This window comes from Lissotriton helveticus, chromosome 5_1 (assembly GCF_964261635.1).
Source record: "Lissotriton helveticus chromosome 5_1, aLisHel1.1, whole genome shotgun sequence".
Lineage (NCBI taxonomy): Eukaryota > Metazoa > Chordata > Amphibia > Caudata > Salamandridae > Lissotriton > Lissotriton helveticus.
The window spans coordinates 216,788,561-216,812,138 of record NC_136065.1 but is presented as its reverse complement, the minus strand read 5'-3'; positions in this window follow the sequence as shown (position 1 = coordinate 216,812,138).

The following is a 23,578-nucleotide window of genomic DNA, read 5'->3' as shown; positions in this document are numbered from 1 at the left end:
TGGGAGAAAAATCGATTTCGGTTTAAAACCACTACAGGGGTTCTTGTCACCGCTCAGATTATATTGCAGCAGGTCAACATCATCACTATTTACATCTCCCTGTGATGTCAATACATTTAACAAATCAACATCATTGCTATTGAGATTGCTATACGTTTCAAAATCTCGCACATTGTCATTACCAGAGTGGTGTTTGGTATCAAACCATTTTTTTAGCTTAAGTTTACGGGAGAAATAAAACAAATCAATACGAGTTTGGGGAAAGTTAAAATTGGAGGTAGGGCAAAAAGACAAACCTAGTCCGAGTAGCTCAGTCTCTTCCGATGTGAGTATCCGTTTTGACAAGTTCATCACCGTCATACTTGAGCCTTCTTGCCCCTTGTTACCATTCCCACTGGGGTTGCATCTTTTCTTACGTCTTGTTTTGGCTTGTTTGTTCCTCTGCTTCTGCCTCTGCCTCCTCTTCCACCTCCCCTCTGAAAGGTTAGACCTTGCTGCTGTGAATGTTGTTCTGTCCTTCCCTGATATATCGCCTGGAATTGGTCTAAAAAATTCGGCATCTTTGTCTGCTTGCTTGTAGCAGGTGTGACTTTAGATGAGCTGTCTGAGATGTTTCCATCTGAAACATCACTCTCAGAGATGGTGATGCTTACGTCACTCACAGCAAGTTTCCTCAGCCCCCCTCCATTTTTCTCAAAAAGATGATCATACTTTTTGTGAAAGGTAAGCGTGCGTCCAGATTCATAGTCCTTATAGTCCCTCATGAACTTTCTTTGTTTTTTGGCAGTAATTTCAGCCTCTAAGACCTCCAAGCGCTTGGTCAAGGTTACCATAAAGCCATCAATTGCCTCTTTGGTCGTTAGCTTTTCCAATTCTAGGCTTACTTCTTCAATTGCCGCAAGCAGCTTCTTCCGATCTTTCAGGGCAAATTTCACGAGAATTTGCATCATCACCACCGAGCATGCGTTGGAATTTTTAGACCAGTCCTCCAACATCTCGGGGTCTGGGTCCTCATATGTGGGGATTGTAAAAATTCTAAGCCCGCGTGGTACTCGTGCTGCCTCTATATACCGCTGGAGGGACTCCGCTTCCCACCATTTAGCCAATTCCTTGCGGTAAAGTTTTTCAAGTTTCATGAACAATTCCTGTGTCTTGATTTCCTCGGAAATATTTCTATTAGTCTTATCCCCAGCTGCATTGTCAGGGATTATATCCGATTGTTGTGCAAAGAACAGTTTGTCTGCTGCCGTTTTCCTCTTTGCTTCCAAAGCTGCAGCCATGTTTAGTCAAGTTTCCTGCTAGTTCCGTGCAACACCACCAACTGGACTCCGTAGTCCAGAATGCAACAGTGGCTCCCTTCGCACAATGCCCAGCCGGACTATCCTCCAGTGAAACGGAAACTCGAGTGCAGCGAACACCGCGCTCCCTCGCCAGAGGCTAGAATAACGCAGTGTCAGGAACCCAAGAGTCACGTCAGCCAGATTAAGTCACGGCTAATAATGAAAAGTCTAATCGGTAAACTCGCCGGTTTGTTGTTTACCTTCCAGCGGTCCCGTCAAGGAGCAAAAGAAAATTCCGCTTCCTCGGATACCGATGACACGGGCAATGTGCGGTCAGCTACTTCTTCCAATTAGATGCGAGCCAACAAACTCCGGTTTAGAAAGAAGCCGACAGGCAGGGCGGTCCGTGAGCAGGGCACCGGCAGCCCTGTATACTATCAGAATCCAGCACTCCCCAGCTCCGGAAGAAACACCACGGACACCTTGCAAGGATTGCAGGTAATTTATTCAAAATGTAGTACTGCACCGCAACGCGTTTCACCTTTCGGCTTGATCACGCTATGGAAGCTCCGCAGTGTACACATTTAAATATTTAGTGATAAACATAAACATAAACAAAGGACTCAACAACACAGTGAAGTCAGTATCAGTGAACCACTTACTAACTTGTTCCGCCATTTTGGCCTAGTCACAGTTAATAGCCAATGTACACAATATATGTTCGTGCACCCTCTTTGCAGTTCATAACGTTGATTTTATGCACGCTGTCACAGTGATATTTCAACATCATATAAAACAGTATAGGTCAAACTGTTTGGAGTCAAAAATAACCGCCCAAGTGGGCCATCATTATTCAAAGGTAACTACAACACTGCGCTGCATGCAAAAAATAGTCTAAATTGACATAGAACGTGAGAAGGTCTGTGTATCATCAGTCACAGGGCACAGCGATGGGCACCTGCTTTGCCCCCAGCTACGCCAATTTGGCGATGGGCTGGTGGGAGGAGCGGGTGGCCGCCCATTTGGAAAATCATGATCGCTGTGTCCTGTGGCTGAGGTACATAGATGACATTTTTTTAATTTGGGATGGGGATATGGAATCAGCACGTGCCTTTGTGGAGCGTTTGAACGACAACGATCACAACCTTAAATTCACTGAACACATAAGCAAAACCAGGATTGAATTTCTGGATGTGCTGGTGGAAGTCGTTGACAGTACCATGCAAACAAAATTGTTCCGCAAGAGCACGGCGGGTAACAGTATCCTTAATGCGGCCAGCTCACATCCTAAACAACTGATACACAGTATCCCTTATGGAGAATTGTTACGTGCAAGACGTAATTGTAGCTCTGATGAAAACTACCAGTCCGAAAAACAGACCATGATTGGTCGGTTTCTGGAACGGGGATACAGCCCTAAAAATATCCAGGAAGCTTGTGCAAAGGTTGACACCATGCAGAGAACTAAATTACTCCATCCCGAAGTTGAGGCCACTGAGAAGAACACCTTACGGTTCATCACTAAATACTCGGGTGGAGCCTCACAAGTTCGCAAAATATTGCATAAGCATTGGCATGTGTTGTTGACTGACACACATTTGGAGAAACACCTAAGTGTTAAACCTCAGATTACTTTTCAAAAAAGCAATTCCCTACGAGATGAGCTAAGTCCAAACCTGATAACTGGCAGGCCCAGAAATGATAGACCTGTATCCATGGGTTTTACTAGGTGTAGGAAGTGTAAGGCCTGCAGTAACAGCGCTGACTGCAAAGTCCTATCCATTGCAGGCACTGAGAAAAAGCTAACGATCAGAAAGAAATTAAATTGCAACACCATGTATTGTGTGTATGCACTATTGTGTCCATGCAATAGAGCATACATAGGAAGCACTATCAAATGCGCCAAACATCGGGTGCTGGAACACATGAGAGCTATAAGACACAACAACAGACAGTATCCAGTTGCACGCCATTTCTTCGAACAACACTTTCAAAATGAAAAATTACTGAGAATGGTTGTTATTGACGAAATTCCCATTAACATCCGTGGTGGCAACCGCAGACTGGCACTTCGTAAACTGGAGTCCAAATACATAATCGACATGGAAACGATGATGCCACAGGGTTTGAACTCGAGTGAGGAACTGTCAATTCATCTGCGTTAAGATCAGCATATATAGTTACTTCCCAGTGCCCTCTTTGATCTGACTATTTTGTAATATATGTATATAGTGTCAATAATCAATATCACTGGCTCGTGATACTCCAGGTAGAAATGGATCTGTCCTTAGATTGTCTATCCACACAAATGTGTTACATTTATTATCATTGAAGTGTGCTTTCTTTTTAGATGCTGCCGTTTTCTGAACTGTTTTTTAGAAATTTGTATATATGTTTCTTGACTGTATGATATTTTGATTATTTTTAGGTGATGGCACATTTTTGGTGATCGTGGGACACGCCAATTGGATTTTGACCGGCACAGCCAGACTGTTTAGTATACCCTTCTTTGATGCTCATGCCCACTAGGGCGAGACCTTTGTGGAAAAGTAAATTCTGCCATGTTCTGTGTCCCTACGCCTCATCCATCATATGTTATGTGTGCATGACCAATATGCATATGTTATTCCCCATGTCTGATTAATGACGCAATTACAGTTGTGTCCACCTCTAGTATGCCAGTTTTCCAGTCCTCGTGAATACTACGAATATCAGGCCTAGGTAAAGTTATGTTGCCACGTTTCTTAGTGTGCACGTTATTCCATTATAAAGTCCCCGTTTCCAGGCCTCAAAAGGGCCCAGACATCAGATTCAGCTCCTGTCTCCTGAAAAGCCTCGCTAAGGAGCGATACAGCCCCCACCTGTATCCTCGACCTTTCACTTACTTCCTGCCTCGCAGTGCCCGGTGCAGCTTGGCTCTGCCTCTGAGTCTGCCAAAAGTATGTTATGATTCCAGCTATCAGTTTAGTCCTCCTTCTCTGCATTCCTAAGCTACTGAACTGCATCAATAGTTTCCGTCATTGTCTAGCCTATTCGGCTCCACGTTAGAGAAATACTGTATTAATGGTCATTTAATATTCTTCATTACGCACTACATGTAGAATAATGCATGGTCCAGTCTTAGAGTCAAGTTAGCTTTTCCCCTCATGACTTCTAGTTTATATCAACATGTTCCCTAAACATTAGATACCAGATAGGGTTTAGGTACATGTCGCTCCGACCCTCCAGACTCTAGTCTCTGCTCCTAGCACAGCGTTCGTAGCCCCCAGCTTCTCCTAGTAACACGTCATTGCCAGTTTTCGCGCACCATTAGGTTAGAGGTCCCGGCTCCTTAGGTAGCCCCCTCCTATGTTTCCGCCCATTTCATGACATATTCTGTTACGTTTTCATCACATGCCTAAGTATACTCCCAGTTACACCTCTTTTTACTGTTATCTTTCGCGACTGCTACGCGTCACGCCTTCTGCTCCACCCACTGCTACGCCTACTGCAATGTAATGCTATGTGTTTGCGCTATGTATATAAGTTGATGTATTGTTATTAAAAGCTAGCGCGCTCATCCCAGATCAAGCCCCGGCAGCTGCTGGGCCCCAGTTGTCCTGCTGGGCCCTGTCACCTCTGTTTCTGTGCAGGTTGTCCTGATCCTGTCCTTATGCTGTAATAAACCTGCAGAAACTCCTACTACCTCGAATCTTGACTCTTATTTTATTGAGCTATCTGTTATTCATTCATTCATTCAAAAATAGATCCGGTATTATTTATTTATATACCACATAATGGCGCCCGAATAGGGACTTGCCCTTTCCCCACGCGTCGGTGAAGCCACGCCGACCCCCTGACCCTCTGCAGCCGTGACGGAACCATACCGGCCACGTGCAGATATTTCTGCTCCAAGTATCCCTCAGGCCCACGGAGGAGACGGAGGAGGCGGTCCAGCATCCGAACGAGACGGTGGAGGAACGCGGCGAGTCCCGACCAGAGCCCAAGCCGAGAGTCCAAGGTCCGAGGTATCCGGAGGCCCACCCGTAACTGAAGTCCGAAGTTCGTCGTCGTAGAAATCCAGTCCAGTCCGAGGCCTTCCGTTCCGTGCTGCCCGGTGAGTACCATTGCTGGGGTAGTATCTAGACAGGACCAATCTAAATTGACTCCTGGTCCGTGGGTTGGTGGTGCCCAGACTCACAAACGAAGTGTTCACCTAGGTGGATACGGGTCTTGATGCGTCCCTTTATGGGACCGGTATGTTCCGTACTGTTATAGCAGTGCATCCAGTAACTCTAGTCTGTTCCGTTCTCGAGAAAAATTCTTGTATTTCTGTTCTCAGTATTTCAGGTAAAATTCTGTTCGAACTGTTATTTATAATGTTCTTCATGTATTTTACTGTTGTGGTATGAGTGCGACGTGATTTTGTGTTTTCATTGTGTATTGTATTGTGTCCAGATTACAGTTCAGTCATGCCGCTCTTTTCCAAGTTACGACAGTTAAAAACTAGAAAGGGTTTATTAGAAGAAGCAGTTCCTGTTCCGCCGAGGGACAGTCCAGGTCATTTTATGTATCAGAAACATGGCATAAGCGCCATATTGTATCTAGATTTATGGGTAGAGTATACCAAACAGTTAGAAGAAAAGTATAGATGGCCCGTATCGGGTACATGGGATGCCGAATGTATCATGCGAGTAGAAGAAGCATTATGGAAAAAGAAAGCCAGACAGTCACAGAAAGATGCCATCGAGTTATGGCGTAAAGAAGCTCATAGAAGAACTGAAAAGGAAGTCAGAAAGTCAGAGTTAAGTAGAGAATCCCAGGAACGGGCCCAAGAAAGAGAATTAATCGAGATAGGTGAACAAGTCAAAGCCGAACAGTCAGACAGACAGAGGCATGCCCTTATTAAGGGTATGTATCCTCTTCTTGCCGAGGGCTTGCCAAAAGCGACCCCAGAGGCATCTAGTAATTTCCCGCCACCATTAGTTCCGACCAAGCTATGTCACAAACCGACCGCAGCTGATATTTTTATTTCGTCCTATCTGGACGACACAGTCCCCGAATATGCAAATCCTGTTCGCGCTCCGCCAGTGCCTGTAAATCAGGTAGTTCCTGCTCCTCCAGGCACCGGGGTGCCTTTAACAGCTCCCCCGGGTCAGCCTGCCATACAAGTCCAGCCCACGTTACAATTACCGACCCTGCCAGCACAAAAAACATCAGTTGATGATTCTGGTTTAGGGGCCGCGGGAGGAGGTCTTCCTCAAACCCCGCCGCCACACAAGCGTTTAACATTACTCGAATTACATGCTCAAGCGTTACAGCGCACGCCCAAACATCAGTCTGTTACAGAAATCAGGCAAACCCTTAACGAATGTGTCTATGATCCAGTTCCAGGCGAATATAATATGGTTTTATATTCCTTACGTGTAAGGAGAGTGACCGAGTATCTAGTCACCTTACCGAATATGAAAGAAGATCTAGACAGAATATATCGTTTCATCCGTACAGGGGATGATCCAGAAAGTATTGGCGAGATTATGTCTCAAAGGAAAGCCGAGATCCAGCTCATGATATTAAAGTTCCTGATCAATTGTCTAATAAGAGAACAAGATTACCCGTCTAAAGATCCCGCCGAAATGAGAATCCTGACAAGGTGGAGTGATAATATAGCCGAGGGTAAGCACAAGACCGTCGGTGCTATGGAGAGTATGTACAAGAAAATCCGTAAGGAGATAATAGAGATACACGAACAACGTAAAGCAGCACAAGTAAGCGAGAAAGAAAGTATCTCTGATCCTGAAGAAGAAGACGAGAATTCCGCCAGAATAGCGTATGTAGGAAAATCTAGATTTCCAGATCGCCATTTACGTCTAGAACACAAGTCTATTTTTCATCATTCAGCACCAGAACAAGGTTCCCTAGAACAAGTATTCCAAGCTACCGACCACATTCTGAAATCACGAGTCGGTTACAGTGAATTAAGTACCATGCATGAACAAGAACTAGCCCGATCAGCAGTTCGATGGATTACTGATTCTACCACTTTTCCAGACGAAATAGTGGCACAAATGTTTCTGAAACTGCCCCCAGCCGATCAGCGACTGGTGGGTATGTATATGATCCAGCACCTCATTACTCTGTATGAGGGTCAACACTCTGATCCAGGCCCGTTACATGATGTCCTGAACGAGTTACTCCAGTATAAATGGAGAAGTCTAGGTACCGATTTAATTAGTGTCATTCTAGAACAGCGCCACAAATATAGAACGTTCCTGAACCCGCATTTTGTTCATGTCTCACCTCCAGAAAGTAAACCGTTCTACATAGACAGACAGAATCCGTTACGAGAAGTCCACCCAGTCCAAGGGGCGGGTGGCGAAATGCAACGAGTGTTTGTATACACTCCAATATCAAAGATGGAACTTCTTGAAATGAAGAAATTAATTCCCTGTCATGACAAAGATCCAGCGGGGTTCCATAGAGAATTAAAAGACATGCTCCGTATGGGAGAATATACTTACCCAGATATCATTAAAATGTTAAAGGTCCTGTTACCCGCAGGGGTGTATGAAAAGTTAAAGGAAAAAGAATGGGAGGTGGGAGAGAAAAAGATCGATTGGACAGCTCTAGAAGCTGAAGACAAGGCACGAGTACCAGGTACCGGTCTTGGAGATAAATGTAAAGAATTACCAGAATTACTGATTCAAGTTTTACCCAGATTATTGACAACTAGGAAGGAAGACTGGGATGCAATCTCAGCCTGTAAACAGAAACAAGATGAAGATATTAGTGATTTTTATTCTAGATTTGAAAAATGTTTCAGTATCAACAGTGGTCTCAAGACAAGTAGTGAGTCATACCCTCACCTTTTCGTTACTAAATTAGTCGAGAATTCAAGTCCACAAATTAAAAATCGAGTTTTAAAGGTCGAAAGCACCTGGCAAGCAAATACTCCGTCCCAGATGCTCCAGATGCTCCAGTACCACCAGAATAGAATCAGGGAAGAGCAAGAACACGAGAGAAAACGTATGAAAGACACGAAAATGAAAGTGCTAGTTGCACAATCTGTTCCTCAAGACAGTCAGAAGAGGGGTCCGAATCAAGCCAGTCATCCTGCAGCTCCCGTTAAAGGGAACTGCAATTATTGTAAACAGCCAGGTCATTTTATAAACGAGTGTGCAGTTCTGAAACATAACATAGCTACTGGTAAGACTAAAGAAAGACCACGTCCGCCTAGACAAGAACAAGTTTCACAGATTCTTCAGTCACAGAATGCACAGCAGACAGTTACAGTACCGCAGCCTATAGCTGCAACACAGCACGTTACATCGCAAATGTACCAGTATGCACAGTCTGAGTATCCAGAGTACCAGCCATATTCATGAAACAGCCTAGAGAGGGAGGTAGGCTTGCCTCTCATCGAGATACCTGTAGATCAAGAAGGTCCCTATGTTCACAGTCAAGTATTAGGGAAAGACAGAAAGTTTTTGATCGATACAGGGGCAAGTAGGACCACAATTAGTCATGCCGAAGTTCCAGGGGCTCCGCTCTCAGGCTCAAGAAATGTTTCCCTTGGATTTTCAGGAAAGCCAATAGTTAACGAGATATCTAAGCCAGTTACTCTAGAAGTAGGTCCATTGTCCCGTACTACTGATCTGTTACTTACTAAGTCATGTCCAGAAAACCTATTAGGCATCAAGACACTGAAAGAATTAGGTGCAGTTATTTGCTGTTCCCCAGAGGGAATACGTCTGTTCCTACGTGACTTTAAGGGTCACTATGTATTACGAGATTTTGATTCAAGATTGTCTAATGTTCCACAGCACTTATGGGCGCAAGGTCCAACTGATGTTGGTTATATGCAAATCACACCCCATCGTGTGACTCTCAAACCAGGTGTAGTGTTACCCCGAATCAGACAGTACAGATTGCCACCTGAGGCTGTAGCAGCCTTATCCAAAATTATTGACGAGCTCATGGCTCAAGGAGTAGTTGTAGAAACTGACTCCAATGTATGCAATTCTCCGATCATTCCAGTCATGAAACGTACTGATCCAAATGCACCCCCAGTATATCGATTAGTGATTGATTTACGAGAGCTTAATAAATGTATTATTCCTCAGTACCCAGTTGTCCCAGACATCTCTTCCCTATTAACAGCCATTGATTCCGAAGCCACGTTCTTCACTGTTATTGACCTCAAGAATGCATTTTTTAGTGTTCCAATTCATCCAGACAGCCAGTTTCTTTTCGGATTTTGTTTAAATGGAAGGAGCTATATGTTCACACGCGCTCCTCAAGGTTTCACAGAAAGTCCTAGTATTTACAGTCAAGCACTTAAGAGACAACTAGACAATATTCACATGCCAACTGACACTGCCCTGCTCCAGTATGTCGATGATCTCCTGATCACAGCCCGTTCTGAACGTGCTTGCGAGCGAGCATCACTTACAGTCCTGTATTTTCTAGCCGAGATGGGGCACAAGGTGTCACCTTCGAAGCTTCAATTCTGTGTCCAGCAAGTGGTATACTTAGGACACTTGCTGTCCAAGAGGGGTAGGCAGTTGACACCAGACCGTATCCAGTTAATAGCGAGTCTTCCCCAGCCCAGAACCCAGAAGGAGGTACGTGCCTTTATCGGCCTTACTTCTTATTGTAGACAATGGATTCCCCAGTATGCATTTCTAGCCAAGCCACTGATACAGTTAACGACACAGGAGGCAGCCGTATCGACTGTCCTCCCTTGGACATATGACCATACACTTAGTTTCAATGAGTTAAAGAAAGCCCTATGTCAAGCTCCAGTTCTAGCTACACCGAACTACAGTAAGCCTTTTACACTTTTCGTTACTGAACGCGAAGGTACAGCATTATCTGTTCTCACACAAGATCAAGCAGGACAATACAAGCCCTGTGCTTATTTTTCGAGCACATTAGATCCAGTCGCCCAGGCGTTGCCTGCGTGCCTCAAGTCAGTTGCAGCCACAGCACTAGCTATCAGACAAAGTGATTCCATAGTTTTAGGGCACTCCCTGACAGTACAAGTTCCACATTCCGTGGAAGTTCTTTTAAACCGAACACAAACTCAGCACTTGACAATTGCACGTTTAACAGGTTATGAATTGACACTGTTCCAGCCACACATAGAAATCAGACGCTGCAACGTCCTGAATCCTGCTACACTGTTACCATCAGTTAGTTCAAATCCTGACCCACATGACTGTGTGGAAGTAGTTAATATTACGACAAAGCCAAGACAAGACCTGACAGACATTCCGTTACCAGATCCTGACCTGACACTTTATGTGGATGGTTCATGTATGAGAACTAGTACAGGAGAACTAGTCGCCGCGTATGCAGTGACTACTGACACTGAAGTTATTGAAACACACCGTATTGACACCCTGTCCGCTCAAGCAGCAGAGCTAGTTGCTCTGACACAAGCTTGCATACATGCCAAGAACCTGAAAGTTAATGTTTACACAGATTCACGTTACGCATTCGGAGTTGTACACGACTTCGGAGTGCTCTGGCAGGAGAGAGGTTTCATGACTTCTCATGGAACCAAGATTCAGCATGGTCTCCTTATTCAAGCCCTGTTAGATGCCATACACTTACCGACATCCATTGCCATCATGAAATGCAAAGCACATACGAAAGTTACAGACATTATTTCCCAAGGTAATGATCTAGCAGACCGCACAGCCAAGCTTACAGCACAGACTCCAGACATTCCAGTTAATCAGACACATACTCCAGATCCGACTACATGCATGACAGTTAAGGACCCTACTCAAGATGTCATAGATATCCAGTTACATGCTACTCCTGAAGAAATCAAGAAATGGTCTGAACAAGGAGGGGTCCAGACAGATCAAGGATGGTTAACGAAGGGTAGAGCCACATGGTTTCTCCCCGATTCTATGGTTCAAGTCATTATCAGTACCGCACATAGTCCAGCACATTTAGGAGAAAAAGCTATGTTAGACAGTATCCAGAACATTTGGTTCAACAAGCATTTACGAGCTGCAGCCAAGCAGAAAGTCCGTACCTGTATGATATGTTGTCAGTTTAATCCAGGTAAAAGTGTCCCGGTGGAACAAGGTGGTTTCCAGCCCCCTGACCACCCTTTTGAGGTCCTCCAGATGGATTATATTCAGATGGAGCGATGTCGAGGTTTCAAGTATGTCCTTGTAGTTGTATGCGCTTTGTCCAGGTGGACAGAAGCATATCCAGTCCCAGATTACACAGCCGCGACCACTGCCAAGCAGTTGGTTCGTGAATTTTTCCCTAGATATGGACTCCCTAGAGTCGTACATTCTGATAACGGCCAGCCATTCTCATCTGAACTGATGAAGCACGTTTCCCTGTTGTTAGGGTACCAGTGGAAGTTCCATTGTGTACGCCATCCTGAAGCAGCCGGACTAGTCGAGAGACATAATCAGACCCTGAAAATCCGCATTGCCAAGGTTTGTAAGGAAAAAGGTGTGGACTGGCTAGTAGCTCTGCCAGTCGCTTTATTTTATATGCGCATGGTCGCACATTCCAGATCAGGTCTGTCCCCGTATGAGGTCGTATTCGGCCGCCCCCCTAACATGTGGGGTACTCCTAGACCCCGAAGTATTACCGATGTTTCATGTAATATGCTGACAGATTACCTAGCTTCCTTGATGTCTGCCCTCAACTCATGTCGTTCACAGGTTGCTGCCGCATTTCCAGACAATACCGAGGTGGCACCGCATGAAATCGTTCCAGGTTCCCCAGTGATGGTCCGGAATTTCGACAGATCAAGTCCGCTGGAACCTCGTTGGAAGGAGCCCCGTCAGGTCCTCCTCACCACCCGTACAGCCGTGAAGTTGGAAGGCAGAAAAGGATGGATCCACCTGTCTCATGTTAAACTTTTTAAAGGACTGAAATCTGTTTCTAAAAACATTTCCCAGGATTCGAAGGACTGCCAAAATATTGCTCTTAAGGACTGTCCCGCAAAAGACATTATTACAACCCCTCCCTTGTTAGAGAAAACTCCGCAACAGGAGTATAAGTTAAAGCTCAGGTCTAGTAAAATAAGTCAGTCAGTTTGATTGTATAAGTCCTCCCCTAGGTGAAACGGTTAGACTGTTTCTGACATGTATAAATTAGACCCCCATAGTGAGAGAGTTAGTCGAAGTTCAATTCAATGTATCGTTTTTCTGAGTTTCATATTATTCATCAGCATCTTGATTTCCTGCACCAGCTATGCGTTCTATTTGTATTTTCCAGTTCCTCATGTAAATATGTCTGCTAATGCTACAGTAGAGCACACGTTTAGTGATCTGCCTCCTCACGAATATTCATACCGCCTCGCTATGCGCAACAACTCATTTATCCATATGTTACATTACTCACACCAGACCAGCAATGCCACTAATTGTTGGGTGTGTGGTCGACTCCCCCCTTTCCAGACACCGAAGGGAGTTCTGCCACTGTTTCCTTATCCATTCTCACACAATGGTTCGTGTGGAGCATGGTCCACGTTAACGTCATCCTCAACAGATATGTCTTTTCTTAACAGTACATGTTTTCCAGACAAGCAAGGTTTCCCCCACAGAACAGGTTTAGATCTAGAAAATGAAGTATATGATTTAGGTAATTATTCGTCGAATTTCATGGTCCTGAATGTTCAGTCTGATACTACTCCAGACTTACCTGCTATTTCAGTATTACCAGTTAAAGGTGAATTATGTGTCCGTAGTTATGGTTCCATACATGTAGGTCATAGTGAATGTACTACTGTTATCCAGTATAGTGACAGTGGGAAATCTGTTTTCAAAGCTTCACGTCATTCTTATTTTATTTGTGGTCAAACTGCATATGTTCGTCTGCCCCTCGATTGGGAGGGAACCTGTTACATTGCTTTCCTACTGCCACCTGTTTTTCTAGCCCCATCTGATTATCACAGAAACACACATCTAGTACACATTAGACATAGAAGGGAGTCCCCAATTGTCGATTATACTGAAACTACTCTAGAACAGTATACCGATTTCAATAAAGGTTTCTTCTTCTTTGTAGGACCTGTCCAGAATAGTAAACTGATCCGTAGGTTAACAAGAACCCTTGAAGCTGTAGTAAATGAGACTGCCTCTGCTCTAGGTAACCTAACCGAAGAACAATCTGCTATGAGATTTGTCGTTTTGCAAAATCGTCTCGTCCTTGACGTCATACTGGCCGATAGGGGCGGGGCCTGTAGAGTCATCGGATCTAGTTGCTGCATTTTCATTCCAAATAACGCGCCGTCTGTTTATTCAGCTATAACCAGACTCCATAAAATTGCCCATCTGTTACACCAAGATCCAGGCACCTGGACATGGTCCGGTTGGTTCTGGAATATAATTTCCGTCTGGGGATGGAAAGTCCTGTCCTTTCTAAGTATAGCAGTAGCGATCATATTTAGCTGCTGCCTCTGTATACAATGTGGCCCTGCGATTTGCAGCATGTGTGCTACCTCTTGTATTCCTAGTCCCAAGCCCCGTTCTAAATCCCGTTCCAAGACAATTCGAGACGAGCAAATGATACTGTATGAAATGATAGATGGTATCATGAAAATTGATGTTTCCTGATGGAAACGTAGTGACAAGGAGGGAATGTGGAAAAGTAAATTCTGCCATGTTCTGTGTCCCTACGCCTCATCCATCATATGTTATGTGTGCATGACCAATATGCATATGTTATTCCCCATGTCTGATTAATGACGCAATTACAGTTGTGTCCACCTCTAGTATGCCAGTTTTCCAGTCCTCGTGAATACTACGAATATCAGGCCTAGGTAAAGTTATGTTGCCACGTTTCTTAGTGTGCACGTTATTCCATTATAAAGTCCCCGTTTCCAGGCCTCAAAAGGGCCCAGACATCAGATTCAGCTCCTGTCTCCTGAAAAGCCTCGCTAAGGAGCGATACAGCCCCCACCTGTATCCTCGACCTTTCACTTACTTCCTGCCTCGCAGTGCCCGGTGCAGCTTGGCTCTGCCTCTGAGTCTGCCAAAAGTATGTTATGATTCCAGCTATCAGTTTAGTCCTCCTTCTCTGCATTCCTAAGCTACTGAACTGCATCAATAGTTTCCGTCATTGTCTAGCCTATTCGGCTCCACGTTAGAGAAATACTGTATTAATGGTCATTTAATATTCTTCATTACGCACTACATGTAGAATAATGCATGGTCCAGTCTTAGAGTCAAGTTAGCTTTTCCCCTCATGACTTCTAGTTTATATCAACATGTTCCCTAAACATTAGATACCAGATAGGGTTTAGGTACATGTCGCTCCGACCCTCCAGACTCTAGTCTCTGCTCCTAGCACAGCGTTCGTAGCCCCCAGCTTCTCCTAGTAACACGTCATTGCCAGTTTTCGCGCACCATTAGGTTAGAGGTCCCGGCTCCTTAGGTAGCCCCCTCCTATGTTTCCGCCCATTTCATGACATATTCTGTTACGTTTTCATCACATGCCTAAGTATACTCCCAGTTACACCTCTTTTTACTGTTATCTTTCGCGACTGCTACGCGTCACGCCTTCTGCTCCACCCACTGCTACGCCTACTGCAATGTAATGCTATGTGTTTGCGCTATGTATATAAGTTGATGTATTGTTATTAAAAGCTAGCGCGCTCATCCCAGATCAAGCCCCGGCAGCTGCTGGGCCCCAGTTGTCCTGCTGGGCCCTGTCACCTCTGTTTCTGTGCAGGTTGTCCTGATCCTGTCCTTATGCTGTAATAAACCTGCAGAAACTCCTACTACCTCGAATCTTGACTCTTATTTTATTGAGCTATCTGTTATTCATTCATTCATTCAAAAATAGATCCGGTATTATTTATTTATATACCACACCTTCTCACGTTCTATGTCAATTTAGACTATTTTTTGCATGCAGCGCAGTGTTGTAGTTACCTTTGAATAATGATGGCCCACTTGGGCGGTTATTTTTGACTCCAAACAGTTTGACCTATACTGTTTTATATGATGTTGAAATATCACTGTGACAGCGTGCATAAAATCAACGTTATGAACTGCAAAGAGGGTGCACGAACATATATTGTGTACATTGGCTATTAACTGTGACTAGGCCAAAATGGCGGAACAAGTTAGTAAGTGGTTCACTGATACTGACTTCACTGCGTTGTTGAGTCCTTTGTTTATGTTTATGTTTATCACTAAATATTTAAATGTGTACACTGCGGAGCTTCCATAGCGTAATCAAGCCGAAAGGTGAAACGCGTTGCGGTGCAGTACTACATTTTGAATAAATTACCTGCAATCCTTGCAAGGTGTCCGTGGTGTTTCTTCCGGAGCTGGGGAGTGCTGGATTCTGATAGTATACAGGGCTGCCGGTGCCCTGCTCACGGACCGCCCTGCCTGTCGGCTTCTTTCTAAACCGGAGTTTGTTGGCTCGCATATATATATATATATATATATATATATATGAAAAATTAACAACAATTATAAAAATAAATAAACAATATTTAACACAATGAAAAAAATATTAAATATATAAAAAGAAAACATATTATAATATTTATTACATATAACATATGCCCACAAATATTATATAAAATACAATAATTAGGAAACTTAAAAAACAATCTTTTAAACTAGAAAATATTTACAAATAAAAACATTATTTCATACATAAATGTATTTATTTTATTTCTTACCCCATAACACAACCCCAATAGCAACACATTTCAACATTTGAAATTAACTTTACTTCCATAATTAATTATCAATTAAAAAAATATTATTAACAAAAACTAATAAACAATTAACTACACACCCTTTTACACTATAATGTCCACAACACACACGGAAATTAAACAATAAAATATTAAACCACAATTGAAACTTATTTTTACATTAAAAAGTATTTCTATTAACAACAAATTTTAAAGTTATTGAAATGTATTTAACACCCAACCTTTACCCCATTAAAAGTAAAAACACACAAAAGAAACAATTACCAACAGTAAATATCAAATAATTAACATTAATTAACTATATAATAATTAATTAAACACAAATCCATTACCCCTATAAACACCACAACACACACCTAAAAAAATTACACACTTACCATAATTAATTACCAATTAATTAATTATAATTAATTAACATCCATTGATTCATCAATTAAAAATACATTTCTACCCACCCTTTAATGTTAATGTTAAAGAATTTGTAGTGTACACAGCTACTCAAAACAAAAAACACACACCTAAAAAAATCACACAATAAACTAAATTATTGCCAATTTTAGTAACCAATTATTAATCATCAATTAAGCATACATTACACAAATATAATTAATTACAAATTAAATAATTAATATTAAGTAACAATAAATTATTAATCATTAAAAAATTACCTTACACATTTAACATTATAACATCTCCATTAAACACATATTAATAAATAAAAAAAGAATCATTTAATTTAATATAATTAGATGACTTTCCATCCTATCACCCTATAAACGCACAACCTGCTATGGAATTAAAAACGCAAAATTCAAATAAAAAGAATTAGTAACTACTAAAAATGTAACACATATAATAAAAATGCAAATAATTGTTTTCAAAAAACATATATCACATACATTTTCAATTTCAAAAAGGTTTATTCGGGTCATTAAAAATAACCATAAAAGCATGTACATACATCATCATTAAAAATTCATTCATTACATTCATAATTAAAAAATAGTAACAATAAAGTGCATCAGTTAATGAGGGGTTGAAATAAAACATCATGCTTTTCCTTCCTTCAATGGATTTGAGGAGAAACGTTGCAGTAAGGAAGTAAACATCCAATTCATTCACTGAGACAAATAAGTACCTTTACGACGCAACCATTACAACGCAACTTTTACCACGAATTGCACTGGGGGGCACTCTAGGATAGGGAATAGTTTCCAACACCTTCCCTACTATCCACGTGGACTGGAGTTGGAATAGTAAATTAAACTATTCCACTATCCAGCGCCCCCAACGCAAGTCGTTGTAACGACTTGCGTTGTAAAACTTGCGTCGCAAAGGCATGTGTTGTAATAGCATGCGTTGTAACGTCATACATCCCCCCTAAGGGTTGGCTAAGAAGTGGGTGTATCGAGTAAGGAGGGACGGTGATGTCATCAGGGCGCGCAGGATTGTTGGGGAGGTTATTTAAGGCTGCGCCCTAAAGTAGTCGGTCTCTTTGTCCCCTCAGAGTTCCAGCAAGCAGTAGAGGCACGTCGTTGACGGGGATGTCGTTGACCGGTCGGCAGTGTGCAGTGTGGCACAGGAGGTTTGAGAGGGCCTAAGCATAGCGATTCGATTGGTTTATGTTTAGATTAGTATTAGTTTAGTTTACGTATTCAGTTTATACTTATAGGCGTTAAAAGCGCCTTCGCTCCGCTTTGAAGCGGGATTCAATGCAGTGTATGGCTAGGAGGTTCCGCTGCAATAGGTGGGGGACACGCCCTTGTTCTCACTGCTGGATATGTGGGATAGTGTTTCGATTAGTAAATGTGTAGTTTACGTATTAAGTTTATCATTCTAGGCGTTGAAAGTGCCATTGCGCCTAATAGAAGCAGTATTTAATGCGAGGAGGTCCCGCTGCGATAGGCGGGGGACGCAGCCTTGTTACACTGCCAAAGTTGGATTGTCTGACATAATATCGACAGACAGAATATCTACATACAAAAATATCGACACAAAAATATCGAAATCAAAAATATCGAAGTTATATCTACATAATGGTAAGTACAAAAATATCGAAAAAATAATATCGTAGTACAAAAATATCGAAATTAAAAATATCGTTTTTTTAAATGTATTAATAATAATGTAAAAATAATTTAAATAAGCAGCATCAATCGTAAAAGTACGGTATTTTAAAATAATGGTTTTAAAAAAGCTACACGAAAATTCTTATACAATTCACAGACTAGGAGGAAGTGCAAAGTGCTTTGTTTGGTGTGACCATCACATGGACATGGGGAAGCTGGGTATTCATTAATCTTAGGGAATGCAACCAGATGATGCGCGAGCCCAAATCTTACCCTGGTAAGGACATATCTATGGGACGCTCTAGTTACCGAGCTCAAGTAAGTTTGAAAACCTACAGCGTCTGAATAGCAAGAGTAGAATTGACAAGTAGTTGACTGTTCGGTGTGACTATTGTTCTCCCTACTTCTATTGGATAGAAACAGGTTCTTAATTTCTAGTTTTGTCAATTCTAATGTTACCACAGGGTCGTCCTTAATTTTTAATGTCATTAAAACATTGCACAACATAGTTTAGCCAGGGGATCTTAAACCAATTGTCCAGCCGGAGACAGTATTGGATAATTAATCTATTAAAAGCTGTTTCCTCTTTACTCCATATTAGTCTCCCGGACAATAAAGGTCTGAGCGCTATTTTATCTGAGAAATAACTAATACCAAGGTCCCTGTGGATAAGCTCTGTTGAGGCCGAGCTAGGTAGGCTTAGCACATTTTTAAAAACTTATTTTCAGTTATTAGTAATTGGTTGTTACAGCCTTGACCCCTGACCCCCGCACCGTATAGTGCGATGGATGTGCTTCTGGAAAGGTATAAATGTAACATATCCTTAATTCGGCGGTCACCCAATTTTGCTGCAAATTTAAAAACACCATAGGAACTTTTAGCCATTTTCGCTTGTTCATTTAATTTTTCTTTTGACCATGTACCGTTCCTGGCGAATGTTATCCCTAAGTAACAAAACTTTTCAACTGTCTCAATTTTCTGTCCTTCTATGAAAAACGATTTACATATTTTCCTTTTTTGGCCATACACCATAACATATGTTTTACTTTTGTTAATCACCATTTTCCTCCCAGTCATAAAATCAACAAACGCATCAAGTAGACGCTGGAGCCCTAATGGAGTTCTTGATAAGAGTACCACGTCAACCGCGTATAGCAGCACTGGGACATCTATTCCATTTGCCTTGGGCGCATCCGATTTAAGTTTGAGGGTTGAGTCTACCCCATTAATAAAGAGTGTAAATAATAATGGGGCCAGAGCGCAACCCTGTCGGATGCCATATCCTTCCCTGAATTTAGAAGTACATTCTCCTCCCTGGCCATACCGAACAGATGTAAAAAGCCTTTCATAAAGCCTTGCCAGGAAGAAGATTATAGGTTCCGGGGCACAAAGGCCTAGTAGAGTTGGCCATAAAATGGAATAGTCCACTAAATGAAAAGCGCTGCTAAGATCAGCAAAACATAAATATAGTGACCCTTGCTTGGCACAAGTATATTTTCCAATGATCAAATCTAAATTAATACATTTTTCAAGGGTACCTCTACCTTTTCTAAAACCATATTGTGAATCGACTAAAATCCGATTGTCCTCAGCCCATTCCTCTAATCTTACTAGTGGGATCCTGCTCATTATTTTAATTGAAGAATCTAACAGCGAGATCGGTCGGTAATTTTTTGGATCCGATTTCACCCCCTTTTTATATATTGGTATTATGGTTGATTCTCCCCAAGATTCCGGTGGGCCTTCCATTACTGCTGTATTAAATACAATATTTAAAAGAGGTCCCCACAGAGCTGGTAATGATTTGTAAACATCTACAGGGACCCCGTCTGGGCCTGCGGCCTTTCCCCCCTTACTATTCTTGATACCTTGTGCAACTTCATCAAGGGTTATATTAAGAGGTAAGATTGGCCGAGTTTCCAGATCTGTGAGGTTATTAGCAACCTCGATATCACATACATTTAAAACATATACGAAAATACATAACACTAATTAAAAATCAATATTTTTAACAACTATATTTTTGCAAACCATATTAAACACTTCAAAATTTAAAAAAATCAATATCCTTTATCACAACATTCTTGCTGTTGATATTTCTGAACCACAATATTTCTGACTCAATATTTGTGCAACTCAATATTTTACACTCGATATTCTGTCTGCACACCCCAGGAAATAGAGGAATCAAAATTCAAATTCAGTGTTTGATGGGTTTCAAATTTTGATCAGAATCGGAGTAGATCGGCTGAGTTCTTGTTTGGCGGCATGAACTGCAGGGGGATTGGAATGTTATCAGCCAACATGTAAACATGGACCTGAAGGGAGAACAGCTATGGGCATCAAATCATAACAGAGAGATTGAGGGTCTGAACAGGCGCCCCTTGCCCCTAGGGGAGGGGTGCCCTTAGTTGCGCCACATGACTGAGCCCCCTAAGGGGAAACATCCTTTACAACGCAACTGTTACAACTAAGTACCTTTACGACGCAACCATTACAACGCAACTTTTACCACGAATTGCACTGGGGGGCACTCTAGGATAGGGAATAGTTTCCAACACCTTCCCTACTATCCACGTGGACTGGAGTTGGAATAGTAAATTAAACTATTCCACTATCCAGCGCCCCCAACGCAAGTCGTTGTAACGACTTGCGTTGTAAAACTTGCGTCGCAAAGGCATGTGTTGTAATAGCATGCGTTGTAACGTCATACATCCCCCCTAAGGGTTGGCTAAGAAGTGGGTGTATCGAGTAAGGAGGGACGGTGATGTCATCAGGGCGCGCAGGATTGTTGGGGAGGTTATTTAAGGCTGCGCCCTAAAGTAGTCGGTCTCTTTGTCCCCTCAGAGTTCCAGCAAGCAGTAGAGGCACGTCGTTGACGGGGATGTCGTTGACCGGTCGGCAGTGTGCAGTGTGGCACAGGAGGTTTGAGAGGGCCTAAGCATAGCGATTCGATTGGTTTATGTTTAGATTAGTATTAGTTTAGTTTACGTATTCAGTTTATACTTATAGGCGTTAAAAGCGCCTTCGCTCCGCTTTGAAGCGGGATTCAATGCAGTGTATGGCTAGGAGGTTCCGCTGCAATAGGTGGGGGACACGCCCTTGTTCTCACTGCTGGATATGTGGGATAGTGTTTCGATTAGTAAATGTGTAGTTTACGTATTAAGTTTATCATTCTAGGCGTTGAAAGTGCCATTGCGCCTAATAGAAGCAGTATTTAATGCGAGGAGGTCCCGCTGCGATAGGCGGGGGACGCAGCCTTGTTACACTGCCAAAGTTGGATTGTCTGACATAATATCGACAGACAGAATATCTACATACAAAAATATCGACACAAAAATATCGAAATCAAAAATATCGAAGTTATATCTACATAATGGTAAGTACAAAAATATCGAAAAAATAATATCGTAGTACAAAAATATCGAAATTAAAAATATCGTTTTTTTAAATGTATTAATAATAATGTAAAAATAATTTTAAAATACATATAATTTAACAAATATTAAATAAAAACATTAAAACATAATTAAAAAATTAAAAGTAATACATATACATTTAAAATAAATTAAAAACGTAATAATTTAATGTAATTTTTTTTTAAATTTCATTTAATTGATTTAAAATAAATTTAAATTTATTTTATTTTTACGCCTGTACCCCAAAAACCCAAAACTGACCCTGAACCCTAAAAATACCCCTGTACCCCAAAAACCCAAAACTGACCCTGAGCCCTAAAAATACCCCTGTACCCCAAAAACCCAAAACTGACCCTGAACCCTAAAAATACCCCTTTACCCAAGAACTGAAAACTGACCCTGAACCCTAAAAATACCCCTTTACCCAAAAACTGAAAACTGACCCTGAACCCAAAAAATACCCCTTTACCCAAGAACTGAAAACTGACCCTGAACCCTAAAAATACTCCTTTACCCAAAATTAATTAACATTATTTAATTACCAATTAATTATTAATTAACAATAACAATAAAGTAAATATATTAGCACATTAGCTATAATTAATTTAATTTACTAATTAATATTAATTTTTCCCAAATAATTAATTAACAATAAAAAAATTATATATATTAAAAAATTACTCTAATTAATGTAATTAACTAATTAATATTAATTAATTACCAATCAATTATTAATTAAAAATATGCACAAAATTATATTAATTAATTAACTAATTAATATTAATTAATTACCAATTAATTATTAATTAAAAATATGTACAAAATTATATTAATTAATTAACTAATTAATATTAATTAATTACCAATTAATTATTATTTAAAAATATTTACAAACATATATTAATTAATTAACTAATTATTATTAATTAATTACCAATTAATTATTAATTAAAAATATTTACAAACATATATTAATTAATTAATTATTATTAAACCACTTCCCACCCTATTCCCCTATAAACCCACAACCCGCTCAAATACTAAAACGCAAAATGTTAACAAAATTACAAATTTTCAAACATACATTTCTAAACATATTTAGCAAACATATAAACAACAAAATAAAATACATAACACTAAACAACAAAATTTCGATATTACTAACATACATACCTTAATCTCGATATTCTGTCTGTCGATATTATGGCACATCGATATACTATACCATCGATATTAAAACATCGATATTATTGTATATCGATATTTTAATTTCGATATTTTGTCTGCCTACCCCAAAGTTGTGCAGGGAGCACGATACTGGTGGCTCACGGCCATGGCCACTGAAGTGGGGGCCCTGCCCATAGCAAGTTCAGATGCAGGAGACGCCTGACCGTGTTTCATGGTCTCGCAAATTCTTACCCCCTCCGGGCAAGGTAAGCGGCTCGCGGCTGGCACTCTCAGTCTGCAATGGCGAGTTAAGGTGCCTCTTACTCATGCTACTTGAATGCAGGATACGCGTGCAGCTGCCACTTCTCCGAGTGCAATGGCTAAGGGGAGGGGCCGAGCCCGTATGTGAGGGGGGACGGTAATATCCTCGCAGCCCGCAAGGCTCTGTTGGCCTAACACAAGGAGATGTTAGTTCGCAGTTGCAGAGAGGGGGGCGCACCCTAGGTCTCAAAGTGGCGGCGATAGTGGGCATTGTATACATTGCACAACATTAAGGCGCAGCCAGCTTTCAAATTGTTATCCAAAGCTGAGGTGGCACATAGGTAGGGATGGTCCCATTTCCAGACCCATAAACGTGAGTCCCTGCAAAGCGTTTCTTTCCAAAGAACGTTTTCAAGGCACCATTAGTCCTTTACTTAATTTTCCTTATGATCCGTACTTTATGTACCAGTGGAATGATTAAAATGACTTCCATGGATTGATTACAAGGACTTCCCTCGGTCACAATCATTAGCACAATCAGTATAACAGCCGTAGTGGTATCACAGTCTCAAAGGGTTTGCTGCGCATTATGGCGTCTGCTTCCTGTATTTGCTGAACGTCCACACGTCTGCACGTATCACTAGCTCTTCCTGCCTTGGTAGTGCTTGAGCGTCTGAAATA